Source organism: Equus quagga, chromosome 20, assembly GCF_021613505.1.
Source record: "Equus quagga isolate Etosha38 chromosome 20, UCLA_HA_Equagga_1.0, whole genome shotgun sequence".
NCBI lineage: Eukaryota > Metazoa > Chordata > Mammalia > Perissodactyla > Equidae > Equus > Equus quagga.
Genome location: NC_060286.1, coordinates 1,479,611 through 1,503,524, shown reverse-complemented (window position 1 = coordinate 1,503,524; position 23,914 = coordinate 1,479,611). Strand labels below are relative to the sequence as shown.

At 44.6% G+C, this 23,914-nt stretch overlaps 1 long non-coding RNA gene across 2 annotated transcripts; it reads left to right on the top strand.

Annotated features, from left to right (window-relative positions):
* The first annotated feature begins 315 nt into the window (after positions 1–315).
* On the top strand, positions 316–8,647 carry LOC124231100 (uncharacterized). Of its 2 annotated transcripts, none has more exons than XR_006886378.1 (3): positions 316–527; positions 4,056–4,214; positions 7,900–8,647. It is a non-coding gene; the product is annotated as an uncharacterized LOC124231100 (long non-coding RNA). The 2 variants fall into 2 exon arrangements; XR_006886379.1 differs by lacking the exon at positions 316–527 and adding an exon at positions 721–1,046.
* The last annotated feature ends 15,267 nt before the right edge of the window (positions 8,648–23,914 follow it).

Genomic DNA, 23,914 nt, shown 5'->3' with positions numbered 1-23,914 from the left:
TAATTGGGAAATATTTTATTCTGGCTTCCCTTCCCCAAAAGCATTCCAACGTCTCTCATTCCAGGAGCTAAAATAGAAGCTTGATCTTGGAATTAATTGGAGATTAACACGGAATCTTAATTTTAAATGTATCAAAGGAAAGAAAACAATTTAGACCCCAGTGTACATCAAAGGATAATTCTCTCTGGCAATGTACGAGGGCTTCGCGCAGCCTAATCTCTCACCACACCCGAATGCTTCCATAGCGACCGCACCACAGAAGCCACAACAACAGCTTTAGTGCTGTTCCCTCACGCAAAGAACTCTCCCCAAGCACCGAGGCCAGGATTTAATTAATTACGGCTATTTACAAATTCAAAGAAGCTGGTTACACATGCATAGAAAATCTCCACAGACTCAGCCAGCGGCCTCTCTGGAAGTCATCGATGAACTGCCTTCTGATCACTGCTCTTGAACACCGATGGGACAGTGGCAAGGACGCCATCTCAGCCTCGGCCCTGCTGAAGCCTCTGCAGTGGGGGAGGCCCGTAAGGCACCGGGGCGCTGGGCCAGAGGGATGCGTGAGAGGCCAAGAACACGGTGGGAGACATGCAGAGTCTGGCCCCAGCTGCGTGCGGGGTGCAGAGGGGTGTCAAATGTCAGCGCTGCGGCCAGGAGACTCCTGGGCACAGACCTTCCTCTCCTGGGCAAGATCTCACGTGTGTTTTTCTTTTTTTCACTTATTTGAAAATCTTGCCGTGCAGAGGAAGGATTATGCGCTGGGAGTGTTTCATTTTCAAATGTTTTTGCACAGAGCATTTTGCCTCTCACCAATATTTCAATGACGAATAGTGAGTTTCACTAGAAAAAAGTTTTTCATTTAAAATTTGAACACTACAAAATCAAAAAGGGTTCAGCACGCCTAATTCTGAAAGAGAGAGAATTCTGGCTAAAGTAACCATCTTTTACTTAGAGAATAAGTCTACCAAAACTCCATCATCTGAACCTGAGTCAACCTGCTTATAATTTGAGACTTTGGGAGGGGAGCGGAATTAGGACTTTAAGAGGTAAATTTTTATTTCACTAGGATACAAATATTTTAAGTGTATCTTACTTTCTGACCATGTTTTCTAAAAAGGGTATTCCTTCTACTTTTCCTCCTCTCCGTCCTCTTTTTCTTTCTTTTCCTTTTTTTTTTAGTGAAGAAGATTGGGCCTGAACTAACAGCTGTGGCCAATCTTCCTCTTTTTGCTTGAGGAAGAGTGGCCCTGAGCTAACATCTGTGCCTGTCCCCCTCCATTTTCTATAGGGTTGCCTCCACAGTGTGGCTTGATGAGCGGCACGTAGGTCCGCGCCGGGGTCTGAACCTGCAAACCCCAGACCACTGAAGCGGAGCGTGAGAATTTAACCACTACACCACTGTGCTGGCCCCCTCTTTTTCTTCCTTTTCTAATAAGTTTAACTAAAACCAAATGTAAAAATGATGCTCAGTACCACTCAATTGAATCCCGTCTTCTCTAGTGCTCTCTGCTCTGAGTTCCAAATGCTAAGCCCCAAGCATCTTGCACTGAAGTGCAGATCCTGTTCCTCAGGGCGCAGAGTGCATATTGTGGAGACCCCTTCACTTTGATTCTGAAACACCTCTCAGGGGCAGCTCTCCTCCACTCTGGGGACAGCCAGCTCCGAAGGGATTCCCCTCACGCTGGGAATGGTTTTTATCGTTGAGAAGAGGTTTTAGCTTGAACTGATCCACAAAAACATGCTGTTAGGAAGTGTTTTCCTGGGTATAGCATATCCCTTAAAGCATTTTTCCTACGAGGAAATGTTAAGCTCTTGAGAAATGAAAAATAAACTCTTGTTCTCCAAGATAAATTATTGCAATGAGAACTTTCTCCAACCTTAAAAATTTAACCCTCACCTCTGGCTCTCCACAGCGGGGGTTTCCCTAAGTTGTTCGATGCATTCTGTGTTCTCGGGCCTTGTTTTGGGAAAGGACAAGGGAGCATCTCCAATGGCTGAGTGGTTACCTTATCATCCTTACACTGCAGCCTGGGGGATCTTTAACTTGTTAAGCAGTGGCACTTAAGTCTTGAGAACACCCAGAAGTTTGCCCCAGGCTTTAGACATTCTCAGTTTAAAAAAAAAAAAAAAAGAAAGAAAAAAGAAAGGCCAGCTTGGGTAACAACAAAGCAGAAATCAAATAAGCCAGGTAGTTCAATTCTGATAAGATTGGAGAGCTGCAGATCAGGTAAACTGACCTACAAACAAGGGCCCCTGTATCCACAGGGGCAGCCTCTCCTTTCCAGCTGGGCTCAGGGCCTGCGTTCTCGGAGGGCACTTACTCGCACAAGTACCGCTGGAGACAGGCTCTCCCAGCTTCTCTCAGCAAGGAGGTTATTCTTTCACTTTTACAAACATTTTAAATCACATCTTTTACCTTTCCTTTGTGAATCTATACCTGACTCGTGACAGTCTCTAGGCTATGTCACAAAAACTGGTAGAATCATCAGTTTTAAGGAGGTTTTATCACCAACAGTTTATGATGTTATAATTGAAATGAAGTAATAGATATAAGGAATGCTTGGCCTCTGGAATGACACCCCAACCCCTGCCAGAGGAAAGCCCGCTTAAAAAAGAAAGAAGAGAGACGGTAGGAAAATACTCAAGGAAAAAAAAAGAAAAAAAAAAAGGAGAGAAAAGATTGTAGGAAAATGCTCTTAAGACCCGAAAGTCAGAATGCAGGAAGTTATCCCTTTATTAAGACTCCACAAATTCGTCTTATTTTAAACATTTTATAATAAAGCCCATATGTCAGAGCAATGATGTCAAAACCCTGACACTACACTGGTAAATTGAAAAGCTAATGGAAAATGAAAGATTTTATTCAACTTTCTTTAGTTTTGTATTTTGCTGAAAGTGTTGCCTAAAAAATAAACAAATCAAACAAAAGTATACCAGTAGATCTAGTTTTAACTTTGATAAGACAATTCTAAATATTTTACTTTACAGTGTTTTTGTTTTCAAATTAAATGAGATTTTTATATAATAGCAACTACAAAAAGAATGCAAAAAAAATGTAGGAAGACCATTTCCTAGAGTTCAGCAGTCCTTGACCTTAAGAGGTGCAATTGTAGTTGATTGTTCTTTATTTTTTTAGTTTTCAGAATTTTCCAATTTTCTATAAGTAGTATTTATTGGATTTTTTTTTTTTTTTTTTTGAGGAAGATCAGCCCTGAGCTAACTACGGCCAATGCTCCTCTTTTTGCTAAGGAAGACTGGCCCTGAGCTCACATGCCTGCCCATCTGCCTCTACTTTATATGTGGGACGCCTGCTACAGCATGGCTTTTGCCATGCGGTGCCATGTCCGAACCCGGATCGGAACCGGTGAACCCTGGGGCGCCGAGAAGTGGAACTTGCGAACTTAACCACTGCGCCACGGGGCTGGCCCCAGTATTTATTGTTTTTTAAAATTTAGAGTAGTTTTCTTTAAAGTATAAAAAGTTTCCAATCATGTTATTTCATTCTTGAGTGTTTTAAATGAAGTTTTTGATCCTCTTTCTCCTTCCCCTCCCTCTGCTCATCTCTGGGCTGTTTCTCCTCGGTTGCTTTTTTCCTCTTCTCATTTCCCATCCTTTTTCTGCTCTTTCTCCTTCTTCAGCTGGCATCACCTGCTGGGAACTGAGTTGCCTGCCTAACCCTGGGATGCTTTCAGGAAAAAGAGGCCAGAGGGAAAAGGAGACCCATCTGTCTTACCCGGACCAAGAAAGCTCACGAGGTCACAGAATGTCAGAGCTGAAGGGTTGAGAGCAACAGCCTCACTTTACAGAGGAGGGGACTAAGGTTGACTGCAGAGTGACGTGCTCAAGGTCACAGTGCCTTGGGGCAGAGAGGAAATTAGAACCCAGGACTAGCCTTGCAGCTCAAATCTGTGAAAGGGATGAGGCTGCTGAAAGCAGCAAACACGGAAGCATGCAAAGAACCATGCAGACACCTGAGGCATGAAGCGGGATGGATTTTTCTAGGAAGGCACTATTGACTCTGTTATGTTTTGTTTTCATTCTCTCACCTTAAATAGAGATGTAAGCACAGAGGAATGCGTCTCTACTGTAAGAAACACAGCACTGCTAAAGCATGGAGAAACATAGGCTGACCTGTGGCCTCAGTGTCATAGGAAGCAGAGGAGCCGTGGCCACCACATCTCCAAGAGGCCGCCACCCCATCTGGTTACTTCCAAGTAAGAATTCAGCCCCAGCATTGCTAGTCTTCCAATTTGACAAGTGAAGTGAAAAATTAAGATTTTTGTGTGAAATTTCTCAGTTTTAAAACATTTAAACATTTAAAATGCAAACATTTAAAAGTACTATTAAGACAGGCAAAATATGCAGAAGTTTGCAACACTTGATGTAGAAGGTTAGCACAGGGCAGAGCTGCCTCCGAGGCTCAGCGTGAAGGTAGATGTTATGAGATCCTTGATGGAGGAGGGGGGTAGCTGTCTACCACGCTCACGGTTGATCTCAGAATTAAATACACCTGATCAGCACAGGGGTAGACAAGGGCACTGGGCATTCTTGGCAACCACTCTTCATGTGCTTTTCATATCCTGCCTGGCTTTCTTCCCCCTCTTTTACACTGAAACAAGATGAAAATTGTTGCATCTTTGGCATATAACTAATACACATACTCTCCCTAACCACTGGTAGAAAGCGGTGGCAGTGGATTGAGATCTGCTTGTGGAAACTTGAACGGAACACACAAGGGTCCCTGAAATGTGTGAGCCTTGTGCTCTGAAGACCACAGAAGAGCATCCTTCTTGCCGTGTGTGAGAGTCTGGTTCCACCTTGTTCATTTCTCACTCTCCCTTAGAAAAAAGGAAACCCTCTCCTCACCACAGCACTTGTTTATTCATTCTATATACCTAAAAATTGGCAAAAACCACACCATCCCATTCCCTTTTAAATCAAGGCATAAGAAAAGGCATTGCTTTTTTTTTTTTTTTTTTAAAGATTTTATTTTTTCCTTTTTCTCCCCAAAGCCCCCCGGTACATAGTTGTGTATTCTTCGTTGTGGGTTCCTCTAGTTGTGGCATGTGGGACGCTGCCTCAGCGTGGTCTGACGAGCAGTGCCATGTCCGCGCCCAGGATTCGAACCGACGAAACACTGGGCCGCCTGCAGCAGAGCGCGCGAACTTAACCACTCGGCCACGGGGCCAGCCCCGAAAAGGCATTGCTTTTTAAACAAGGGCAATGAAGTTTCAGCTTGGCAATCTAACCTAGAAATAATGATCAAAATTATAGACATGTTTCTTTATATGTTCCTATTTTCTCCAAATTCTCTGCAATGAGTGTTTATTATTTTTATAATCCTGAAGGGAAAACGTTAAGAAAGAAATCCAGAAGGCAGACCAAACTCTACGTCTATTTGAAGAATCAGATGAGCCAACAGGTAGTTTAAGAAGCTCCCAGTGAAATGGAAAGACCTGCAGTTGAGGAGCCAACAAACCTGAGCATTAATGCCAGTTTTGCCACTCAACACTAATCTCTGAGCACTTAGGCTTTCCTTCTGCTAGATGGGGATAATAATGCCAATATTTCAGGGTAATTGTAAAAGTTAATGATAAGTTATGTGACACTTGATAGTTTGTGAATAAAAGGTAGTCATGGCTTATACGGTGATTTTCTTTAATGCACCACTCAACATCAGATTAAGTGGACTTTGGGAAGCCCTGGTGAATATGTGAATTTGTATGTGTTGGTGAGACCAAAGCACCCTGAAGTAAACAGACAGCTCTAGAGTTTGTCTTTATTTCTCCCGCCAAAACATCTCAGCAGGGAACCACAGAACCATGTTGGATAGTTTGGGTTCCTTTACAAATTCTTTGATAAAAATTTGAGTTTTTCTTTTGTTTTGGGCACCAAACCATTTTTAAAGAACCAGCAGTTTAATTTACAGAGTTGTTTGTAAATTCAGTTGCTTTTATGTGTTCAGATAAAACAATTATATGCCCTTTTTCTTTTTTTCCAGACTTCTTTAGCATAAGCACAATCTTTTTGAACTAACTTGGATCTTATACTAAAGATTATAACACTTTTAAAAATGCTTTGCACATAGTAAATAATAAATACTTGTTATGCATGATTAAATGCTCAGCCTCCTTAAAACTTGCCACAGCGTGATAGAATCCCATGGAAAAGTCTAGACGTTGTGCCTTCAGTGAGGCTTGTCCACCCTCCAAAATTAGGGAGATGTCAATATCGTCAGGGCTGATTCCATACTCCATCTGAGCATTCTTCCAGCCTGCTATTTGCTGCTGTTCTTTCATAGCATTGAATTTACAATTTACTACACCAGCTGAATATGAGAGCTTTTTCCTCTTTTCTTAAGAAATGGTTAAGACTGACCAAAGATTTATGGGCCCATCTTCCTCCAGCCACCACCTGTGTCCACTGTGGGCTTCCCTGTCTCTGGCCTAGACTATTGCAATTGGCTCCCATCTGGACTTGCTGTCTTGATCCCCTCGTGCACACAAGTGCAGTCGTTGTAAAATGCCGATCTAATCCTGGCCTGTGACCTACTAGATAACCAGAGCTATTGAGCACTCACTGTGCCTGGCATTGTGTTCATCACTTTACATTCAGGATCTCATTTAATCCTTGTAACAATCCCAGGACATAATCCACATTTTACAGAGAAGCAAAGGAGACTCAGAGAGGTTAAGTAAATTGTGCAAGTAAATTGTAGATTACATTTTGGACTTCATTCATCCACTTAATTACACACACCCCTCCCTGACTACAGCCACAGCAGCATGATGGCAGAATGCACTAGGCATGGAGACACATTTGTCACATGTTTTCTCCCCTGTCTGGGACGCTCTTGCTCACTTGTGCTCATACTGGTCCTCTCCACTGTGAAGCCTTCCCAGACATCCCTCCAAGCCCCACTGTGCCGACATTTCCCCAGCATGCCTCTGCCATTGTTAGTTTGTCTATCTCTCCCTTTTATCAAATGTCATGAGGGCTGGGATTAACCATAATGTATTTGTATTCATTGACACAAAGCTTAGGAAGTAGTAGACACAATAAATGTTTGTAAAATGGATGCATTCTGAGATTCTCAAGAGTGTCTTGCTGATGTTTATAACTCTCCAACCAGGCTACATGCTAGGAGGTCAGGGTGGAAGGGAGAGATTGACTGAGAGGCAGTTCCAGTGGGCTATGCAAGTAGGGTGTCACAAGTCATGGAGCAGAGAATCAGTAGACAGAGATGTCAAAGCTAGAGACAGAGGAACCCAACTGGGGGCCAGCTGGACAAAGAGGGGGATTGGATAAGGAGCAAGTAGAGATGGGGTGGTGTTTTAGTTAGAGTTCTCCAGAGAAACAGAACTCAATGTAAAAAGGAATTTATTATAAGGAATTACAGCTCACACAATTATGGAAGCTACAAGTCAAAAGATCTGCGGCTGGCCAGCTGGAGCCCCAGCAGAGCCTACAGCATAGTTCAGTCTGAACGTTAGCAGGCTTGAGACCCAGGAAGAGCCAATATTTCAGATCAAGGCCAAAGGCAGGAGAAAAACTGATGTCCCAACTCAAAGGCATTCAAGCAGGAGGAGTTCCCTCTTACTCCTGGGAGAGTCAGCATTTTTGTTGTATTCAAGCCTTCAACTGATTGAATGGGACCCACCCCCACCGGGGAGGGCAATCTGCTTTACTCAGTCTATCAATTCAACTGTTAATTTCATCTGGAAACATCCTCACATACAAACCCACAGTAATGTTTGACCAAATGTCTGGGCACCTTGTGGTCCAGCCAAGTTGACACAAAATTAGCCATCATAGGTGGGGAGTGTGATGGAGTAGAGTTGACCTAGGAAGACCCTCATGGGCACCATGTTCCAATCAGAGTCCCTCTTTTACTTGCAGACTGGAGTGGTCTCATCTGATGTGGATTCTTCTTAAAATGTTCATCCCCGACAGTCAACAGCCTGAGGAACCCACCATCTGCCACCACTCTGCCCTCAAACCTGCTGCTTCTGCATACTTCTCTCCTGAACTTCTAACAACATAGGCTTTATCTTGGAGTCACCCCTCATTCGTCCTGCTCCTTGGTTCGAAAGACCTCTTAAATCTTCCTGTAAAATGCTTCTCACACCCCTTAACTCCCTTCATTGTTTATTGCTACTTTCCTATGTTAGAGGGGTGGCTCTTCAATTTTTAAACAGGAACGAAGTGGGTGTGGGGGGTGGTCATAGTCTGGTTGCAAAGGAGGTTTAGGGGTCTAGTTTTGAAGCTGCCTCCCCAGAGCAAAATGAAATTTTCTTTAGGTTGTATGTTGCAAATTAATAATACAGCACAGTTTTATATAAGTATACCTTACATAATTTGAGAAAGTGTCCATAGTGTATATCAAATTATACAAATATATTTGTTAAATTTGTGGTAGAGATTAGGACGGGGAGATCCCACTTTGTACAGCAAGTATTAGAATGGTTTCTTGAATGGTTCCTTTGACCCCAAGCGCTCTCTCTTTTCTTGCTGCCAAATCTCCCTGAGGCCCAGCTTCGGTACCGTTACTACTCACCGACCCTCACTGGCTCCTCACTGCCTGCTACGTAAGGAACGGTCAGTCTCTAAATGGACTCTTGACCCTTCAAAATATGAATCCCACTCATTTTTTGGCCTCACATCCCATGGGTCACCATTGCCCCCTGTATCAATCAGGAATAAATTTGGCTGAAAGTAACAGAACATCCGATGTATCCTGGCTTAAACAAATAGACAGTTGTTTTCCTCACATAATCAGAAATTAAGGGGGCTGCCCTGTGGCCGAGTGGTTAAGTTCGCGCACTCTGCTTCAGCGGCCCAAGGTTTCGCTGGTTCGGAGGCTGGGCGTGGACATGGCACTGCTCGTCAGGCCATGCTGAGGCGGCATCCCACATGCCACAACTGGAAGGACCTGTAGCTAAAAATATACAACTATGTACTGGGGGGCTTTAAGAAGAAAAAGTAAAAGTAAAATCTTAAAAAAAAAAAAAAAGGAAATTAATAGCGGGGCTGGCCCCGTGGCCGAGAGGTTAAGTTTGCGCGCTCCGCCGCAGGCGGCCCAGTGTTTTGTTGGTTCGAATCCTGGGCGCGGACGTGGCACTGCTCATCAAACTACAGTGAGGCAGTGTCCCACATGCCACAACTAGAAGGACCCACAACGAAGAATATACAACTATGTACCAGGGGGCTTTGGGGAGAAAAAGGAAAAAAGTAAAATCTTTAAAAAAAAAAAGAAATTAATAGGTCTGCAGTTCCGGGCTGGTACAAGTACTCATGACAGTCTCAAGCTCCTTCTGTCTCTGTGTTCTACCATCCCATCGTATGGCTTTTCACCTTTCGCTTGTCACCTCATGACCTCAAGATGCACTTCCAGGCATCTCACCCACATTCCAAGTAGGAGAAAGAAGAGACAGCAGAGGGCAAAAGTTGAAAGAAAGTACATGCTAATTGAGCCTGTCTTGCTTTTATGGATAAAGTGAATGGTTTCCCAGAATCCCAAGTCTGCTTATGACTCAACCATCAGAAGGGTGTCCCACAGTGGAAGGTGACTAGGGGAGGCAGGGCTGTGGATGTAGGTGGGCCAGCCAGTCAGCAGTACCTGCCACACACACACCCACTCTAATTAGGCAGCTCCCTCACCTTACACCATATCTGCCTTCACGTCATTCCTTCCACCTTGAGTGATCTTTGCCCTGCCCCGTCTCTGCTTATTGAAGGGATTTCATTTTAAGTCCTGATAAGATACCACTTCCTCCAAGAAGTCTTCCTAGTCTCCCCCCAAACCTCTCTGATAAAATTTCTCCCTCTGAGATCAACCACTGTTTGTGTTTCTGCGATACCTAAGGCCTCACACTGCACACAGTTAATTATATGTGTTTCATCTCCCCATCTACATTTTGAGGTCCAAGAGGACAGGGAGCATGTCCCATTCATCTTTGTATTTCCAAGGCAACTCAGCACAGAGTAGGTATTCAATAAGGGTCGGGAGAATGCATGCGCACTCTGCAGCATTCCGTTCTGAACAGAAGCGTCTGCAGCACCCACACTGTGTCGATAATGGCCCCTCTCATGCGAGTTCAAGGAGACCATCTGCAGTCCTCTGTGAATACTGGCTGCTGTCTTCTGTCCTCAGCCAAAGCAGGGACATCTGTAGCGGCAATGTGACTAACTACCCATGGTTTTTATGCTCCTCTGCCCAAATGTGCAGCGGTTTCCTGGGTGGGAACAGAAAGATCAGACAAAATAACACCAATTTCAGCAGGAGACTTACGAGGGTCTTAGGGTCAAGTTAAGAACTTTGAAGCTGTGCTACAATGTAAGCAATAATAATATTAATACCAATTAATACCATTTATTAAACCCCTTATGCCAGACACTGCACATTATCTGCATTATCCCATGGACTCTTCATAAGAACGTACTCATTTGTTAAATAAGGAAATCAGTGCTCAGAAAGATTAAGAAATTTGCCCAGGGTTACATAGCTTGTAAGTGGCAAAGCTGGGCAGACACTCATTTCTTAGTGCAAGCCTGTGAGGGAGGGGTGTGAGTTCTGTTTTACAGACAAAAAACTGCAACCCAGAGAAGCCAAGTGCTTGCTCCAGGCTGACAGTGTGGTGGGACAGGCATGAGCTCTGGCGTGAGACCACCGGGCCTGAGTCGCTGTGTAACCGGGGCAAACTGTTGAAAGTTTCTAGGCCTCAGTTTTCTTATCTGTAAAATAGGACTAACAGTTGCTTCATAGGTTCTTACAAAAACAAAGTGAGTAAGTACCCTTGTAGCCTAGCACCTGGTCCAAACCTTAGCCAGGGCCTCTGCCACGAGCCTATGTGACAGAGTAGCCAAGGACAACATACCTGATGTGCTGAGCAGAGGGGAGCTGGGCGTTCAGATACACTTTGGTCCTTCTGAAGAAAAGAAATGAATTCTACTTTCCTGGCTCTCAGTGGTAGGAGTCCTGTTTCCTCCAAAAAAGGACCCCTAGATCTACCAACTCCATGCAAAAAGTCACACTGTTTGAACAGAATGGCTCTGTCTGCATTTCTGTTCGCTGCCAGCATTAACTGACCCAGAGAACTAGCAGGCTGCGGCTTTGAAATCGATTGGGGAAGGCCCTTCATCTGGTGTGCGCTCTGTGGAGTAATCTTTGATATTTCCAGAGTATAATGCAATTCTGTTTAGTTTAAGCTACTTTCTTCATTTTGGTGGCTAGTCTCCAAAGATAGTCCCGCAATGAGCCATGCCTCTTGGTATTCACACCCTGTGTAGACCCTTCCCTTACTGAATCTAGGTGGGCTGTATGTAATCAATAGAATGTGGGAGAAGTGACATTGTATGCTTTCTGAGGCCGGGTCATAATAAGCCTCGTATTTGGGTTCTTTGAAAGCTCACCCTGGGGGAAGCCAGCTGCCGTATAAAAAATTCAACTACTAGGAGACCACCATGCTGCAACAAAGCCCAAGCTATCCATGTTGAGAGGCTGCGTGGAGAAAAAGAAATACCTGGCCTGTCCACAGCAATTTCAGCCATCCAGGTGAGGAGCCAACGTGGTGGGAAGAAGCCATCTAGGATATCCAGCCCGGTCAAGCCTTCAGATGTCAGTAGCCCCAGCTGCCATCTGACTGCCACTGCTAAGACCCCAAGCAAGGAGCGCCCAGCTGAGTCCAGTCAACCCAGAGAACCACAGAGATGACAGTCAATCGTTATTGAAGGCCCTCTGTTTGGGGGCTGTTTCTTATGAAGCCCTAGCTGGCTGACACGCTTGTGACTCCCGAAAGCTGTGGGTGCCGTCGCAGCACACTCAACTCCAGACCACAGACGAAGATTTGAAGCTGCTTCTTTTTATGAAATTAGATTTTGTGGTAAATATACAAATCAGAACCAATTGAAGCGTGTATGCAAAACTTTTGTAATTCTTTCCATTTTTCTTAAACAAGAAGAGAAATACTATTCTAACACTGCCTAATATTATATTATGTTTGTCTGTTTGACTGTCAGTTGTCTTCCCTTTTTGAATATAAGCTTAAAGCTGGCAATGATTTTGTCTGTTTTATTTTCCTTGGTATCCTCAATGCTGGCAACAGTATTTGACTTACAGTAGGTCTACAATAAATATTTGTTGAATTAATAAATACTTGAGCAGAGAGAAGATGAACGTATTATAGATGAAGTTAATGTTATAAAATGTTCATGTAATAAATATATTCAGCTTATAGAAAATTTCTCACATTGGCTTCAAGAGTAAAATGTGACATATGAAATATGAAGATATTTATGATATATTAAGCAAAAAGGTTGACTTTTAAAAGTTAGTTTGCAAATCAGTAAGTGCAGCATAAACCCCATTAAAAAAGGTTTTTAAGTGTATATTAGCAAAAAAAAAGGACCAAAGGATTTTCATCAAACTAGTGATAATAGTTATCTCTGGGTGAAAACTTCCCAAGGGAATTTTGCTTTTTCTTAGTGCCTTTCACACACTTTCTAAAATGTTTAATATAAAATTCTTTTAGTTTTGTAATCAGGAAAAGCGTTATTTAATAAAACTAAATTGGAGCATTGCTATACTTATTTTTACGTACATCCCATCTGAGGCCATAAAAATTAATGTTTTTAAATTCCTCCTCAAGCAGCTGAACACGTTTCACGTGGATTTGTTCCAGTCACAGCTTTTCTATCTCCCAATAGAGTCCTAGCACAGCACTTCTGCCCACACAAAGAACAAAATAAAAAGTGGAAGTAACTCATTTGTGGCTCAAGTAAATTCCTAGATCAGTTTCTGCAGATCGCATCACTGTGGGCTTCCTCATGGAGTTATGGACGCTGATGAAAATGGAGCATTCCTTGGCTATAATCTGAGTTTCCCAAATAGAGCAAGAACTACTATGTCTCTGAGTATGCAGAAGGAAACTTCGCAGCCCATTGTAAAAGTCATCCATTACTGAAATAAAATAGAACATGCTCAGGGTAGCAAATTCTTGTTTGCTTAAATCTCTGAGGTCCAAACAAAAATGCCTTGAAACTCACCAGAGAATGGAAGGTTCTTGGTTGCTTCTCCCCTGAGACGAGAGACACCCTTCTGTTGGAGAGGTAGCACACGGGGAAGGAACAGGGCCTTGTCACTTCCCCATTTGGAATGTGTTCTTAGTAGCAAAACAGTGACAAAACCACCCATTCTACCTATCTTTCTATGATTTACTGTGATGAACAAATGCAATGAGTTTATGCAAGACAGATGTACTGAAGACCGGTATGCTTGCAGTAATGGGTGGCAGGAATTCCAGTTCCTTGCATGGACAGTAGTACCTCTTAAGGTGACCTCCCCCCCCCCGGTTCTCTAAATGCTCCATCATTGGGAACTAAGCATTATTTAATGGTGAAAATGCTTTCAAGAACATAAACTAGCCTCATTGATGACTGGACACTGAATTTATGTACCAGAAAGGCTTCTCAAATCTGGGTTTTCCCATAGATTTCTTATCTGCATTAACACATAGGAACAACGGAGTTGTCCTTACCTCCTCTTTCTGTTCATCTCTCACCTGGAAATTCTTGTCAACTAACCCTCAGAAAAATCCTCAGACTCTAGTTTCTCTCCTTTTCCAGTGCCATGCCCAGGGTTCAGGATCTCACCGTTTCTCCCCAGGACCAGTGCACCAGCCTCCTAACTCCACTCCTGACAGATGCTGTACATCTTTCCCACCAGATTAGGGAGTGTTCTCTGAAGACAAAGAGCAAGATTTATAGACCTTGAAATTTCCCAAAGGACATTGCTCCAAATAGGTGCTCAATAAATGACTCTTGCTCACTGGTTTGCTTACCTGGCTGAGAGTTAATATTTGGGGTGGCAAAAGCACTGAGACTGAGAAACTGAAGACCTCGGTTAAGGCCCTTTGTATCAGTTACCTATGGCTGCGTAACAAATTATCCCAAAACTTAGTGGCTTAACATAGAAACGATCATTTAATTACTTCTCACATTCTCTGTGGATCAGGAATTTGAACAGGGCATAGTGGGGGTACTTGTTTCTTCTCCATGAGACTTGAGTTCTCAGGTGGGAAGACTTGAAAGCTGAGGGTAATGCAACCGCTGGGGACTGGAATCATCTGGAGGTGTCTTCCTTCACATGGGTGGTGGCTGATGCTGGCTGTCAGTTGAGGCCACAGCTGGCTGCCGGCCAGAACACCTACACATGGCCTCTCCATGCAGCCTCTCTGCTTGGGTTTGTTTGGGCCTCCTCACAGCATGGCAATGGCAATTGGGTTCTAAATGCAAGTGATCCAAGAAAATGAGTTGAAAGCACTATCACTTGCATGGCCTAGTCTTGGAAGTTACACAGCTCAATTCCACTGTACTCATGAGCTTACCTAGGATAGTAGGCAGAATAATAACCCCATAAAGATGTCCATGTCCTAATCCTGAGACCTGTGACTATGATACCTTACCTGGCAAAAGGGACTTTGGAGATGTGATCAAGGACCTTGAGATGGGGAGATCATCTTGGATTATCTGGGTGGGCCCAGCGTAATCACGAGTGTCCGTATAACAAGGAGGTAGAAGGGTCAGAGTTGGAGAAGCAGATGTGATGCAGAAGCAGAGGACAGAGTGATGCAACCAGGAGCCAAGGAATGCCGGCAGCCTCTAAAAGCGGAAAAAGGCAAGAAAACAGATTCTCTCTAGAGCTTCCAGAAGGAATGCAGCCCCACCAACACTTTGATGTTAGCCTAGTAAGACTCATTTTGGAATTCTGATGCCCAGAACTGTAAGATAATAGATTTGTGCTGTTTCAAGCCGTCAGGTTTGTGGCAAGTTGTTACAGCAGCAACAGGAAACTAATATGGCCAGATTTGAGGGGAAGAAACACAGACCCCCATCTTTCAATAGGAAGGGTGCCAAAGTCACATTCAAGCGCATGTGGGATGAAAGACATTGTTGCAGCCGGCTTTGAAAAATACAATGTGCCACACTCTGCCTCTCAGGAGGTGTGTAACTGTGGGTTGATTTCTCTGGCTCTCGGTCTCCTCATCTGTAAAATGAGGGAATTGACCCTTCTGGACCTAAAAGTTCCTGGTCCCATGATTGAAAGGGAGATGTAGTATTCCCACGAGAAGTCGTAATAAAACATGGCTGATTTCCTAAGTCCTTCCTTGATATTCACTACCATTTATATGCCACTCTGAGTAGAATGAGAATGGAGTGCCTGGACCAGAAAACCTAGTAAAGTATGGGTGATGAATTCCCTAGGAGATAAGCTTTGAGGCAGGGTTTTGGTTTTTGTTTTAGATTTCAAGATATTTAAAGAAGGAGGGAAGGAGATAGGGAAAGAAGGAAGGAAGAAAGTAAAGAAGGAAAAAAATGATGAATTCTTTGAGGCAAACACCATTTCTTGTTCATTATGGGGATCCCAGTACCTAATGCACAATCTAACACGCAGATGACCTCCAAAGGATGTTGAGTGATAACAAAAAGAGAAGACAACTCCAGGCCCACGAGGTCTATGCCGGATAAGTGTTTGGGGGGGGCCTGACTCTTGCCAAGTTACCAGGTCAGAATCCTCTCACCATTTTACTCTGGAAGTTATTTCAATAGTCTTCTAATTGGTCTCCTTTATGCTCTCCTTGCCCTAAACATAGCAGCCAGAGTGAGCCACTTCTCTGCTGAAAACTCTCTCCGGAGGCTTCCTGACTCCCTTGGAGTCGAAACCAAAGCCCTTTCCAAGGTCGCGAGGTGAGTGAGGCACCAAGGGAGCATGACCTGGCTCTCAGCGGCCACCTGCGCTACATGCCCTGAGCTTGAGTACCCCCTCACCTCCCGCGTGGCCTCCCTCGCCTCACCCCAGGCCTGACATGGGCTAGCTTCGCCCTTCCCCCACCTCTCTAACCTCATCCCCAGATACTCTCCCCGGCTCAGCTCACCCCACTCAAGCACACTGGCCTCCTTGCTGTTTCCTGAACACCCCAGGCCTACTTCCATGTCACAGTTTATGTTGCTTTTCCTTTTGACAAAACAGTTTCCGCACATATCTGTGCCTGGCTCCCTCGTCTCCTTCAGGTCTCTGCTCAAATTCCCCCTTTTCTGTGAAGCATTCCATGACCACCTGGTTAAAATTCAGCCCTTCTCTGTCTCTCTTTGCCACTTAATTTTTATTCTCAGTACCTATTGCCATCTAACATGCTATAGATTGTTCATATTCATTTTGTTGGTGATCTGCCTTTCCACCTAGACTGTGACACCCAGGACGACAAGGACTTTTATCAGTTTTTCACTGCTATGTCTCAGTGTCTAGAACAGTGCCTAGCACATGCAGATGCTCAAAAAAATTTTGTTAAATGAATAAATATCATAGGAGACAATTTAAAGTCATAGAGAATAGAAAAATTATAGGATTTTAGAATAAACAGGGGCCTTATTAAAGGGATCAGCAAACTATTGCCCACAACCTGTTTTGTATGGTCTACAAGCTAAGAATGGTCTCATGAGCTGAATTGTGTCCCCTCGAAATTCATATATTGAAGTCTTCAGCCCCAGTAACGCAGAATATGACCTTATTTGAAAATAGATGTAATTAATTAGGATGGGGTCATACTGGAGTAGGATGGACTCCTAACCCAATATGACTGGTGTCCTTACAAAAATGAGAAATTTGGACACAGACATACAGGGAGCACGCCATGGCAAGATGAAGGCAGAGATCAGGGTGAAGCCTCAACAAGCCAAGGAATGCCGAAGTTTGCTGGCAAACCAGCAGAAGCTTGTTCCTGCTGGAGAAAGGTACAGGACAGCTTCTCCCTCACAGCCCTCAAAAGGAACCAACCCTGCTGACACCTTGGTCTCCAACTCCTGGCCTCCAGAACTGCGAGACAATAAATTTATGTCGTTTTGCCACACGGTATGTGGTATTTTGTTACAGCAGCCATGACAAACTAATACAAATGGTTTGTGCATCTGTAAACAGCTGTAGAAGTGGGAGGAGGGACAGCTAATCTTTGACAAGGGAGCCAAGAGCATACGATGGAGAAAGGAGAGTCTCTTCAATAAATGGTGTTGGGAAAACTGGACAGCCACATGAAAAAGAATGAAAGTAGACCGTTATCTTACACCATGCACAAAAATCAACTCAAAATGGATTAAAGACTAGAATGTAAGACCTGAAACCATGAAACTTGTAGAGGAAAACACAGGCAGTACGCTCTTTGACATTGGCCTTAGCAGCATATTTTCAAGTGCCATATCTGACCAGGCAAGGCAACAAAAGACAAAATAAGCAAATGGGACTACATCAAACTAAAAAGCTTCTGCACAGCAAAGGAAACCATCAACAAGATGAAAAGACAACCTAAAAATTGGAAGAAGTTATTTGCAAACCATATATCTGTTAAGGGGTTAATATCCAAAATATATAAAGAACTCATATATCTCAACAACAGCAAACTAACAACCCAATTTAAAAACGGGCAAAAGATCTGAACAGACATTTTTCCAAAGAAGATATACAGATGGCCAACAGGCATATGAAAAGATGCTCAACATCACTGATTATTAGGGAAATGCAAATCAAAACTACAGTGAGAGACCACCTCATGCCTGTCAGAATGGCTATAATTAACAAGACAAGACATAACAAGTGTTGGAGAGGATGTGGAGAGAAGGGAACCCTCATATACTGCTGGTGGGAGTGTAAACTGGTAGAGCCACTATGGAAAACAGTAGGGAGATTCCTCAAAAAATTAAGAATAGAACTGTCATATGATCCAGCTACCCTACTGCTGGGTATTTATCCAAAGATCATGAAAACACAAAGGCGTAGAGACATATGCACCCCTACGTTCATCACAGCCTTATTCACAATAGCCAAGACTTAGAAGTAACCTAGGTGCCCATTAAGGGATGAATGGATAAAGATGTGGTGTATATACACATTGGAATACTATTCAGCCATGAAAAAGATGAAATCTTGCCATTTTTGACAATATGGATGGATGTTGAGGGTATTATGCTAAGTGAAATAAGTCAGAGGGAGAAAGTCAAATACCGTATGATCTCACTTGTAAATAGATGATAAGAACAACAACTACCACAAACAAACAAATAGATACAGAGATTAGATTGGTGGTTACCAGAGGGGAAGTGGGGATGGAAGTGGGTGAAAGAAGTGACTGGGCATATGTGTATGGTGATGGATTGTAATTAGTCTTTGGGTGGTGAACATGATGTAATCTACACAGAAATTGAAATATAATGATGTACACCTGAAATTTATATAATGTTATAAACCAATGTTAACCTCAATAAAAAAAAAAAGTGGGAGGAGGTGGGAGCAAGAGAGGGGGAGGAGGGGAAAGGAGAGGAAGAAGGAATTATGACAGAGGCAGCATGTGGCTCACAAAGCCTAAAATATGTGCTATCTGGTCATTTACAGAAAAACTTGTTGACATCTAAAGTTTAGAGATCATATAGCCCATATAGCTCATGAAGAAATGGCAGCCCCCAGGAATAAAGTTACATATCCAAGTTCATACACAGGTTTAGCTATACCTAAAACCAGGCTATCTGACTTCAAGGCTATTTTTTAAAAATCACACCACACTGACCACTGCACTTTCAGAAATCATTTCATCAATTCCCCCTCGTTTAAGTCAAAATGTTACTGAGAAGATGTTTTCATCTATTACTCCAGCCCAGCAATCTGAGTCCCGCACAGAAACATACCATCATTCCTAATTTTTTGGAGCACAGTGCCTACTGTGACCCATACTTTTTTGCTTTTGCTTTTGGGCTTTGCCCTCCAGCAACTCATTTTCTGTGATCCTGGTTCTCAAGCCATAATTACAACATAATTAAAGATCAAGAACAGATGTCTGCCTGCTCTCTGGAGCTTCCCCAAACTATGGAGTGTAGGGTTTGGTATTATGGACTTTATGCTAAAGAGAAAGAAAATAGGAGAACTATCTATTGAACAAACCCATAGACCAAGGCTAAAGGCATGAGAAAGCATTTAAAAGAAAGTGGCCCCGAGCTTGTGGTCATTCCTTTATTGTACCTGAAATGCAGGAAACAGCAAAATAAATCTGTTTTGCCTTCATCAGCTCCATGATTTGGTCGTATAGACAAAAAAAGAGCTAAGCTTTTGCTAACTCACCTTGGGTGACATATTTAACCATTGGGGTGGGGGATCTCAGTTTTGCCATCTGTTAGCGGCCAAGGATCATAGTTCTTCCTACAGTGGGTTATGGAAGGGGTTGCCAGAGTGGAGGGCAGAGGTGTTCTTTCCCTTCTAAGGCTGCCTAATTAGTTGAAACATAGATGCCGCTAGTAAGGAATTATGTGTATAAATTTCTGTTAAGATGCTTGTGAACCTGAATTGTGGAACAAGTGAATGGGTTAAAGACAATTTTCCAGAAAAGGGTATATGAAGTTGAGAAAACTGAGCATCCCAAACGTGGCTGCTCTATTTCAAACTCTTCTACTTTTGCACAGAATACACAAGTGCCACAGGAATTAAATTTACCTAAATATGAACATAACTTGCTCTTTTTCTAATATCCCCTCTTTAAAGCAGGGCCCTTCTCAGGAAGTGAAATCTGGTGTTTGTTAGCTGAGTGGCTGTGGGCCGTTCACTTAACCTCTCTGCCTCTCTTTCTTCAAATGTAAACAAAAAGGGGGGAAGAGGAGGTATATAAACTATGTATATAAGCCATAGGTTGTTTCAATGATTAAATGAGATAATGAAACACGGACATGCCTAACATTGGTCAGCAACCCAAACTGTGTTCATTTTCCTTTTAAGTATATGGCTGAAGAAAATATGCAAATATTCACATAATTATAATTATTTCCGTAGTTGTTTAATTATAACTAGCATGTGGCAACCCATCAGCATTTATTTTCATAAATGCCGCTAGCCACATGTTTTGCGATTTGTAAATTCGTTTCGCATATACTCCAGCATCTGATTTATAAATTAAGAATCTCAAGAATCTTAGGTGGTGGGTACAGCTAATATGGGGCAGAGCAGGGGCCTGGGTTCTGGGTCCTTTCTGCTTCTGCCAGGGTCCTTTCCCCTGTGTGTTTTGGCTCTAAACAGAGAGACATTTCTGTTGTCTCAGCGAAGAGTCAGGAACACTTTGCTCTTGGGTGTGAAAGCCATGGACCACTAACCAAGGTTTGTGTGTGTGCAACTTGGAAACCTTATCCCAGTGAGAAAGATTTACCGCGTGCACCAGATGCTAGAGGTTTTTAACCTTTCCTGGGTCCCAAATCTCTGAAAATTTGATAAAACTATGCCCCACTCTGTGCACTTTCACACTTACCCCCAAAATTGTCTGCATAAATTTTGCAGTTCATAGAGCCCCTAAAATCCGTCAAGAGACCCTAAATGAGGCCGTAGAGTAGGTTTAAGAATCTCGAATTTAAAGAGATTAACATCTCATTGAAATGCAACAAAGAAACCAGCACTCACTTTTATACTCCCCTAAGGCCTTTAGTTTTTCAGCCCTCAGTTTCTCCCCCCACGCTTTTTTATTCTGGATTCTATCTTAAGTTTGGAAATAAAACCAGACCATGCAAACTCCTCAGGCTCTAGCTAAAGAACTAGCCGGATGCAGAAGTGGCACAGAACATTTTGGTGCAAACTGAAGACGTATTTGCCCGTTCCCTGTAGTGGACACCTTAATGTGGAGGGAGTGAAGAAGGAACACAAGATTTTCGGAATGAAAATCAGAATTCTGAGGCAAAGACTTCAACGCCCAGCCTGCCATCTCTTTGTACTGAATATGTTTCCTTTTTAACTGGCTTGAGGGAAGTTTAGGGCCCCCCAGGTTGTTTGGTAATGATCCACCAGCCCACTAGAAACTGGCTGAAGCCCCTTCCAGCAACCTCATATCTCCTGCTGGCCTTCTCCATGCCAGGTCCCTGCTCCTCCTCTTTCTGGCCTTTTAAATCTCACCTCCTCAGAACTGCATAAACTGGCAGGTGCCGTTGCTGGGCTTGGCAAGTAGAAACAGCAGGTCCCAGGAGCCCAGACACCTGGGGAAGCGCACGCTTTAACTTACCTGATGGGAAAAACCAGGCTCTGCAGCCTGGACAACCTGTTTTAAGATGAAACTGGTAGTGGAGGGGGGTAGGAAGCTAGATGGACAAGCTTAACAAATACTATGGAAATTTAATTTTCTGCAAGTATAATTGAGACTCTTGTACTCTGTGCCCCAACATATCCAAGGTGTATGTGCCTGTGTGTGGTGGGGGTGGGGGTGGGGCTGTAGGGAGCAGAAGCAAAATTCTCCCAGGAACCACGTTAGGACCTCTCATCTCTCTCTCCTTTCTTCCTTCCTCCCTTCCTCCCTTCCCCGCCTCCCTCCCTTCCTCTCTCCCTCTCTCCCTCTCTCCCTCCTTCCTTCCTCCCTCCCTCCCTCCTTCCTCCCCTCGTTCCTCCCCCTTTCCCCTTCCTTTTCCTCCCTCCCTTCCTTCTTTACTTCCTCCCTTCTTTTCCGGGAATGGTCTAGAGTTTCCAAAAAAAAAAAAAAAAAAGAGGTGGGAATTCTCGCAGTCTCAGGAGCGTCTTGGGCAGCTGGATGGGAATTCTGTGCGGGTGGCTTGCCTGGGTTGTCCGGGTGCTCGCTGTTTATTCAAGTGTGGGTCAGATTAGCTACCTGGGCACAAATCCTGCAAAACGAGTCTGAGAGCGGGGCGAGCCCTCGCAGGCAGGAAGGTGCAGCCACCAAGCTAAAAATAACGAGAGCCAGAGGCCGGCGGGCGGCGCGGTGGAGGCAGCGCGGCCGCGTGAAACGCGCTGGCCAGGCTGTGCCGCCGGGAGGCCGGTGACCTCCGCCCACCCTGCAGACACCCTGGGCCGCCTGCTAGGGCGTCGCCGCCGGGACGCGCCAGGAGTGCCCGAGGGCAGGGCGCCGCAGCCTCCCGAGAGCCTCCTCTCTTGGCCCTCGGGCCTCAGGGACGCACGTTTCTTTAGGGGACCCTGGGGAGGCCCAGCTCCCCGTGTGACCAGAGAGGGCAAGGGGATGAGGAGCTGGAATAGGTCCCCACTTGCCGGTTGGCGAGGAATGGGGGACACAGGCTGGCGAGGCTCGTGTCCCCGGCCTGCTGCGCGTCTGCAGTCGCGAAGGGCAAGCGTGGTTCGGAGGGTCCGGGTCCCGCCGCTCAGTCCCCGCGCCCTGCAGGCAGGGCAGGCGGGGAGGGTCCTCGCCGCTCTGCACACGCAGCCTGGCCCCTTTCCTGCCGGCTCTCCCCCCATGCTTTGTTTACTCGCAGCTCAGCCTCTCAACATCCCGTCTTCATTTCTCTTAACTCCTTGAATTTGAGTTTGCTGATCTCTGAGCCTAGTCCTGAGGACGCGAGGCCCCAACGGACCACACCCCGGCCACGTGCGCTTGAGACCTGTCTCTAGGCATCTGAACTGGGACTGGGCTTTGGCGAGGCATCCAGAGAGGCGCGCTTTCGGAGTCCCATTTTCTCTATGACCAACCTGCCCCCAGCCACCCCTCAGGCCCAGGGCTCCCAGAATCGGGGATGCAGCCTATTTCCTTATCGGAAGCCATTACTTCTCTTTTGGGGGTAGTGCATTTCTGTCCTAATAAATACTATCTGGTGTCCTGGCCTTCTTTCCCCAGAGACTGTGGCTTTGCAATGCCCAGACCGAGCCTACAGCCAGAGCTGAGTGAGGGGAGCTCAGCATAAAGCGCAGATGCCTCCCGGAGCTTCTCCTCTGGCTTCGCCTCCGGTCCTCCCCTGGCTGGAGGACAGTGCAGGCGCGCCAGACATCTGGCCCTCCACCTTCGGCTGCTCTGCTCCCCAGAGGCCAGGCCTGGGTTGGTGCAACTGCTCTTCTTTGCGAGGCCCTATAGTGGATTCCCTGAAGCCAGAGGTCGGTTCTTCCTTCTGCACTGTGACCACCAGGAGACTACAGTCTGTGCCTCTTGCTTGCCTTGCTCAAGCCCTTGGCTACCTGAGGTGACTAGGGGGACACTGTCTCTTGCTGGTGGGCTTCAAATGATGGTCAAAGAAAATAACTTAAAAAAAATCACTTCAAGTGCATATTTTGGTAAACTTCTATTAAAATATAACACTAATAGAAAAGTGCACGAATCTCATGTATACAACTTGGCAAATTTTCACAAAGTGAACATCAACAAGCTTTTTTGTGTTTATTACAGCTATACATAATCCCTGAGGGGGTTACAAATAATATACCTCTTTCTTTTTGGTGAGGAAGATTGTCCCTGAGCCAACATCTGTTCCAGTCTTCCTCTATTTTGTATGTGGGATGCAGCCACAGCCTGGCTGATGAGCAGTGTGTGGGTCCACGCCCAGATGTGAACTGCCAACCCCAGCTGCCAAGCAGAGTGTGCGAACTTAACCACTGTGCCCCTGGGCTGGCCCCAAAATACATTTATTTTTGAAGAGAACATTGATGAAAAAGACTCTTTCCACCCCTCAAGGACCATAAAATATTTAGGCTATTTGTAAAAACATCCAAGTTTTATTTATATAATAAAAACTTAGATCACACACCCCTTTGGACAAAGCTTTCCTTGCAAAAAAACTAGAACGCTGTTAGCATGAATTGAGGGGAGAAGGTTAGATGGTATCGCCCCGTTGACATCTAGTTGGGAAAGCACAACTCATTTGACACAGCCCGCTGGCCACGCAGGACTCAGCTCCTGTTTCCAAAACTCATCCCGTAGTGACACTGCATTTTTTATCCAGGTCATACTGTTCACACAACAGGGAGAGAAAGAGAGAGAATGAGAAGGATGTGTGTGCTGAGAACAAAGACATTCCAAGGTTTTAACCTTCTTGATACATTCTATAATGATTTATTTCCAAACAGCAGCCCTGCTGTAGACTCAGGTGGATGCAGTTGACCCTTAGTTAGGAGAGGAAG